The 8,367-nt window shown below is 47.2% G+C and overlaps 1 long non-coding RNA gene across 1 annotated transcript; it reads right to left on the bottom strand.

Annotated features, from left to right (window-relative positions):
- Nucleotides 1-6,531, bottom strand: LOC135818936 (uncharacterized). The gene is made up of 3 exons (XR_010553828.1): nucleotides 6,085-6,531; nucleotides 2,199-2,267; nucleotides 1-125 (listed from the first exon to the last, which is right to left on the bottom strand). It is a non-coding gene; the product is annotated as an uncharacterized LOC135818936 (long non-coding RNA).
- Nucleotides 6,532-8,367: the final 1,836 nt, after the last annotated feature.

The following is an 8,367-nucleotide window of genomic DNA, read 5'->3' as shown; positions in this document are numbered from 1 at the left end:
TGTTGCTGTGCAGTCACGGACATTACTGCTGCGCTGAAGGCCAATATGACAAGACACCACGACTTCATATTTTACCCTATGCAATAGCAGTTTTCTTCCCAGAAGTGCGACAGACGTACGGCACCCTGTGAACATGCACAGACACAGACATACACACTCTTGAGAGAAAACATAAGCATTTCTGTTGTAACTCTGAGTTTCACGGTTTTAGCCGGTCATCAGATAGCAAATCCTTCCGAGTTTGACATACACATACATTTAATCACCCACACGCTGTTCTGAACTTGCTCACTGCCAAAATTGTTCGCGTGAGTCTTTCCGGGAGAGGAGAGGAAGACTCCAAAGGAATCTTAGAACGGCCACTCAACTGCCTCTTGAATCGCGCAACGCCTGACAACCCCTGGAATCCCCAAACTCCGGGTGGACTTGAAAATGATCTCACTTATGGGCTTGCCACACCTCAGTGAGTGGGTGAAGACAAGGTGCAGAAAAAAGATTGTCGGCATCTGGAGGGTAGCGGGTAGGCCTCCGCGGAATATGCTCGTATTTTTACCGATAATTCCTTTGAGCATTGCTCAAAATTTGGACCGATTATTCCCGTAATTCCACCATTATATCTCACAATAATGCTTTTTTTCTTCCCTTGTTTTGCAGATACCGTACCGCATACGGGGTTTTTGCCACTTGTACGGGCAAAAAAACACGATTCGCGTGAAACTCGGCTGGAAGCTTTTTGGTACAAATCAGGGTGTTATAAATGGAAAAAAATTCAAAAAGGGGGCATTTATCAAATTTTACCGATTATTCCACAAAAATTGCCAATAATTCCCGTTTTAAAAATCACACCGATAATTCCCGAAATTATGCCGGCACATTCCGCGGAGGCCTAGTAGCGGTCCCAGGAAACAACTGTTATTACCCCTGCCCCCAGTGAAGGTAATGCTTGCTACTAGTGTGGGTGGCTAAATAAGAGGTAACACAGAGGGGTTACCCACTTACCATGTACCATAATTATGTCATGTATGCACCCGTCGCAAGAGAAGCACGGAAATCTGCAAATGCACTGGATGTGCACTTACAGAGCAACGATAGCGAAGAAAATCTGAATGAGACAGATCAAGACTTGCGCCAGATAACTGTCTAATCAACACAACTGGCGAAGCGTTGTGAATCGCCCACCAGTGCACATTTGGTCTACACCACTCGGAGTACGTCGGGATAAAACGGCCAGGACAGTTACGTATGCACACGCTACACTTGCTGAGACATACACACCCAAATACAAGGCTCACCCTGACCTCACCCTTAGCCGCGCACACCTCACCCCCCCCCCCCCCCACACACACACACTCCTCACCCTCACCGGCACCCCCCCCCCCCCACACACACATGCACAAATACACAGGAGCTCACGCCAATGAACAATCCCCCCTCCCTCTCCACACACACACACACACACACACACACACACAAACACACACACACACACACACACACACACACACACAAACACATACACACACACACTTGTACTTGCTCACTGCCATAACTGGTCACGTGGGTCTCCCCGGGAGAGGGGAGAGAGACTCAAAAGGAATCTTGGAAAGATGACTCAATTGGCCATTGAACCGCCCAACGGCCGACACCCCCTGAAATCCTCAAACTAGGGTCGACTTGAATTGATCCCACTTATGGGCTCACCACACCCCAGTAAGTGGGTGAGGACAAGGTGCAGAAAAAGTATTGACGGCATCAGGGTATCCGTCCGGGGATCCAACTGCAGTTACCCCTGCCCCCAGTGAAGGTAATACTTGCTACTAGTGTGGGTGGCTAAATCAGAGTGGATCTGATAACAGCTTCACTAGCACCATGATTACACAAGAGTTAATCTAGCCAGAAGCAGTCCATGGTCAACAGGTATGTACACTTCGAATAGAAAGTATATGAACCCTGAAACCAACAAAGGTGGTTGGTACAACAATACACCTTCAAGCAGCCAAGCCCGTTGGCAACAGACCCAACACTACCTGGCATAAGTGTACCCACCATCCGAACTAGCTCACACACACACACACACACACACACACACACACACACACACACACACACACACACACACACACACACAAACACACACACACACACAAACACAAGCGGAATGAACAATACACTTATGCAGGATTGTTTATGGTACCTACTGGCTTGTCTTCTTTTGCTGAAATTCACAACACAACTTGCATTGATCCCAGCACTGTTGCCAAACCAACCTGCGCACACACATAGATTATAGTAGGAGAATTATTTCAGAGTGGCTTGTAATAGGAACGGGCTTGTCTTCTGCTTGCTCCACATATGCTCGCGTACAGAGAGGCAATGACATTAGCACATCAATTGAATGGTAGTTGGCCGTAGCCAGATGTTACCCGGACTACGAGTTAAGTCTAACTGCAAGGACTGAGAAAAGAATGTTTCATATCAAATTTTGAGATATGCACGGATTGCGGGAAAAGGGCACGATGCAGAACCAACTTGGGACCATCAGATAAATTTGCTTCTATTTTTCGATTTCAATATTTTTTCTCCGAAATTTATTTCGACCACGTCGAGGTAGTCTGAAAAAAGCCTCGAACCGGCGGACCCAACCGAGAAAAATTAGAGAAAAAATTCCAAAAGCGTGTATAGTTGCCATGGCAAAGCACATCAGCAAAATGCTCCAGAAAAACAAGATGCACGGAAATGAATGGTCAGGGACACTGATGATACTCGAAACCGACTGGGAAAGCCAGGAAAAGAAAAGACGATGAAGAACACACTCAATGCTACGGAAAATGTTTCGAGAAATCATTTCTTGTCTTCCTCAATGAGCTCAGCCTGCGATGACTGTATGGCTGTGTTTACATGAAGTGTTTCAACCCGGGTCAGGTTTCAACCCGCCATGTGCACAAAATGAATGGGCGTTTACATGACACATTGCGCTTGACCCGGGTTGAAATTTCGCCCCGGGTTGATTTCAACCCGGGTCAAGAAAATCGTACAAACGTACTTCTGTGCGTATCTCGCGCCAGGTTTGAACAGCACTGCAGATACAAATTTCGCGCGAACGGATTCACGTGACCATACAGGACTGTAGAAGTGGACTTTTGGCGGCATATCAGTATTTGACCCGGGTCAACTGTCTTCATGTAAACGCTCACCTCTTTTCTCTATCGTACAGACTTTCGACCCGGGCTGAACTCGACCCGGGTTGAAATTTCTCATGTAAACACAGCCTAACTCTTCAAAAATGCACTAGTGCCGCTGTAAGAAGTATCAATTTCAGCCTCCTTGCTGAACTCCCCCTGCCCACACATGCATAGCCATCCTGGTTAAAAGTGTTACCCAGCCATGATATGCCCCCCCCCCCCCCTTCCCCCAACTCGACCACATACAAATGTCAACACACAGATACACGCAGATACACACCTAATATACACAGACACCCACATACACACACCACACACATACACACACACACACACAAACACACAAACATACATACACACGCACACACACACACATACATAATTATACATATACACACACACACACACAGCACCACAATCACCGTAAAACATGTTTATGTTTCGCCGGATCTGGGAATTTCTGCAATCTCCAGATTGTGCTGCCCAATCTCCAAATTCCCAGTTTGCCTGCGAATACTGGGAATTTGGAGATTGGGCAGCGCAATCTGACGGTTCCTAACAGAACCGTGCAGGGTTGTGCAACCTAGGATTTTCCAGATAGACCGTATATGATTTGAATATTGTGTCCCACATGGATATACTGTGCTCTTCATGTTTTTCAATGGACCGTGATTGAGAAACGAGAGGTACCAGGTTCAAGTCTTGCTTGGAAGCGGAAGGATTTCTTCCAACCGTACTGCGACCCACAGTTAATTGGGAACTCGTGGCCTGGCATGAGTAAAACATGGATGTGGCAAATGGGATTGAGGCCTTTGGCCTCTGGTTGGTGGATCTGATCTATCCTCCCCCACCGTTTAGGAGTCGCATCTGATGCGTGATCATGGGGTGGTGGCGTCCCACGGAAGCGGAAAGGTGGTTCTTGACCAGGGAGTTGTACGACTCCTTGTTCTTGACCTGCCCGGTACGCGAACCCGTCGATTTTTTTCATGTTTTTCAATGAAATCCACAGATTCACAGATTGCGCCCCACAATAGTTACCTGTAGTCTTCACGACTCTTCAGGTTTTCAGCGAAATCCACAGATTGTATGAATCCCACATGTGGATTTTGCACCACACGTACTTGAGTGTGTTCCCAGAAGTCTCACAGAAGGTCAGGCATATAGATTTACCATGCCTGGTTTCGCGCCACGAAATAGTTCTCGTCATCCCAGAATGCGCACACAACCTGCAGACTGAACAGGCAATCTGATATATCTTCGAGAGAGAGAGAGAGAGAGAAAGAAGGTGCAACCAGCACATCACGGAGAAGAAGCAGCAGAAAGTAGCGCGCCATTGCATTGTGCTCTGAGAAGTGAGGGCGCGTGCCATGGCGTTACGCACAGTGTAGCGTAACGAGTAGTGTAGCGTAACGAGATGCGAGATATGTCACCTTCTCTCTCTCTCTGCCCCCCCCCTTCTGCATACTAGGTGACATAATTCGCATGTTTTTTTGGTGCTGCAATCTCTGCGTATATATACTGCTCTTGTGTGGCATCCACGGTACCGGTATTCATTGTTATTACCTGACGATGGCCGAGTGCCGAAACGTAAAAATAACGGAACTGGTTCGGATGCGATGTGCAGCGCTATGAGAATGAGTGTGTCCACTCAAATTCCTTTCAGAGATGAAGCTGCAGGAAGCCTCAGCCCTTCTTCCACTTTTCCATGCCAGATCAATAGGCGATTCCAAATTTGTGCGTAATGCATCTTAGTGCACTAGTGCATAAATGCCAGTGTACAAACTGTCTCATTGTATAAATTTAGTTACTGTACCAACGAGTCCCGGCAACTGAGTACTAGGAACCCAGAGCCAACAGACATTGCCACCTCAGCCATGAAAGCTATATTCAAAGTCTTCTCCAGAGCCGGGTGAGCCGGGTAATCGACCCGGTTGGGCGGCGCTTGGACCCGGTTGAAAATATAGTACCGGGTCACCTGTGACCCGGTTGGTACTTTACACGTTCGAACTTTGAAAGGACTGACTACATGGCTTGTATGTGTGACATATCATGCAGAGACGCGCATCGAATACATGTGTACCCGGCTCCGACCGGGTTCAAATGGTTGCGCCAGGTACACGTGTGCCCGGCTGTCCTACAATCCGAGAGCAGACACTGATAATAGTTAACACACTAGATTGTGCAGTACTCGCCAAAGAAATCCAGCCTCGTGAATAAAATATAGCGCCAGGCGCTATGCAGCCTAGCACTACACACACTAGTCTGTGCACTACACACACTAGTCTGTACACACACTAGTCTATGTATTACACACACTAGTCTGTGCACTACACACACTAGTCTGTGCATTACACACACTGGTCTGTGCACTAAAACACGGCGCAACTTTATTCATGAGGTTGGATTTCTTTGACCAGCACTGTACATTTCCATGGAAACACCACACACGCACACACACACACACACGCACGCACGCGCGCACACACACACAAATACACACACACACACACGCGCACAAACACACAGATAAACTGACACTCTAACACAGCACATGCCATTATTCCCAAGTAAATATGCCCCCCCCCCCCAACACACACATCGTTCAGGCTGATCCAAACGGAGACCATAATAATTATGTGGGAACTCATTAATTAGTTTAGCCCACTCTTCGTGGTGGCCATACATGTACATATCCATATCATATGCCTGCGCTCCTTCTTCGCTCGTTTAGTTCAGAAAAGGCCCAGTAATTCTCGTAGCTCACTCATTCACGAGGGAAAACTGGGTACTAGATTAGCGCGGGAATAACCGAACGAGTCTTGCAATGACAAAGTGGATAACAATGCAACATCGTGAATTTTCTTGACGCGTGTGATAGTCAATGCAACATACTCTTCCTTACCTCCTTTCCTGGTCTCTATGCCAGCGGTAGCCCTCCCTGCCTGGCGTCCAGCTGGTACACTCCTCAGCTCCTCTGGAAACAATCAGTAAATCCAGATGTTGGAAATCCTCTCCCTGTCTCTACCTCTCTCTGTCTGTCTAGCTCTGTCCACAAAACAGGTGGGTGGAATGAATGGCCGCAGTACCTTGGAAGGATAATTTGAGCGAGATCTCCGTGTTTCAACTGTTTGGCTGAATAACAAGCACACGCTACTCTGCTTAGCCTAGCCTACGACTCAGGTGGAAAGGACATTCGTCTTGATTACGAGGTCCTAAACTCGGGACATCGACCAGAGAGGAATGTCCACTCTATTCCCAAAAGAACCTCAGCATTATCGGGGGAAGGCAATTTTAGGTGCATGTCAAGCGTCGCCCTAGCCCTTGCCGCTGTAGCGTGTGCATATGCCTGGCTTCTGCGACCTCTGCTGAAGCCTGAAGTACAATAATTATTTGGTGCGACTAACTCATGACGAGGTGTCAGCTGGCACCGCCCAGCACTGCAGGCAGCACCACTTGCTAGCACTAGCAGTGCTCGTGTTTTCGGCAATCCGCACGAGGATGTGAAACCGTGTCCTTTGGTGCAAAACTCCTCACGTTTTGCTCTGAAATCGATAGAACTACGCATAATACATACAAAATGCCATTACAGATGAGATCACCCATGGTGACGATGCATGCACAAGCGAATGCTGCATGCTAGCTGTGCCCTGTGACACGTAGACGCGTGCAATGATTAGTGAGGTTTTGCATTCCGAATTTCGGTACAGCGTTCTTCGGTCATTTGTCGAACATCAAAATGTCGAATTTTCGCACCAACGTTTGTTTTGCAAGTCGAAAATGATGTGTTTTCATTTCGTGAGCCCCAGCATCAGCAACGTCCTGTCCCGTGCTCCTTTTCTTGCTGATTCCAATGAACTTTGATCGCCCAAAGAGTCAAGGGCCAAACCTGCCTCCTCAGTCGCCTCAGAAAAACCAACTCCATGGCCAAGTCAAATTTTATGCGTGTCGCCATAGTCTTTTCAGCCACACAGATGACGGTGAGGACACTCCAGGCGAAAGAGAGTAGACAGGCAGTGGAGAGGAGCAATCAGAGGTGTCTGGGGTCGAATCACGTTGTTTTATTTAAAACTACACCGCTGCCACCAATGTAATGAATGGCCGAGTGGTAGGCGCGGTGAAATCAACAAGAATTACTTTTATTCTACTTCTTTCAGGTACACACCTGAGATATAATTGTTAGTGAAAGAAGAAGCGGCAAAATAACTGACTTTCTCTCCGGTGCACACCTGGAGGTTGAATAGCTCGTTATTATCAAAATCTCATCTTCATCAAAACAGAAATGCGCAGCCGCTTTTATGCAGCAGACGCCGTACGCTTACATACGGAGATACACTAAATATACATCAGGCAAAGCTCCGTATTAGTTCCGTACTACTTCCGTATTGGTCGGGCAGGGATACTACAGAGGTAGCTGACGATGCTATGTCGCCAAAGACGCCTGCCAAACGATGCCGAGATAAGAAACCTCTTTGAATAAATCACGCGCTAGCGCTCTTCTACAAGAAAATGCATCCGAAAAATATTTTCGGCAAAGTGAGCTTTTTCCGAACAAACACGCCGAATCTTCGTGTGCATTTTCGACCTCGCTCCCGCGTGCCAAATCTTTTTGCCGAATTTCGGAATGCAAAACCTCGCTATTATGTAGTACAGCTGTCTACACGATGAAGTGAAACGCACACATTAATCCTGAAATTCGAAAATGAACTCGACATCGACGCATCATGATAAAGTAGTGCTGGGCGCTGAACACTATAGTAGTATAGAGTAAGGCTACTACCAAATCCAAACGGACCGCGGCGGTTCTAACTAATGCGGTCTAGTACTAATACCTGTGATTTCCCTTGTCTGAATCATGAACTGTACTTGGGTCGGTGATGTACAGTCACGCCGCGCTGCGAATCGCTGGATAATGTCAATACTGTTACCGGTATTAGTTTTAGCGCTACGACACACACTCAGTGATTATGATTGCACATGTACAGACGCGGGCCTTGACAAAAGGGATTCCATGCAGGTTACACCGAATTTCATTCGTTCTATAATGCAGTTTTGGATTTCCAGCACAGTCACAGGTGGTTTCATTTCTGTAAGGAAATCAGGGCGCTGTGAAGCCATGGTTTCTTGGTTCGTACACCTGTGTAAGGCCAAACGTTATGTATGATATAATTTTTCGGCCGGCCGATTT

This window comes from Sycon ciliatum, chromosome 6 (assembly GCF_964019385.1).
Source record: "Sycon ciliatum chromosome 6, ocSycCili1.1, whole genome shotgun sequence".
Classification (NCBI taxonomy): Eukaryota; Metazoa; Porifera; class Calcarea; order Leucosolenida; family Sycettidae; genus Sycon; species Sycon ciliatum.
This window is presented reverse-complemented; position numbering and strand designations above follow the sequence as displayed.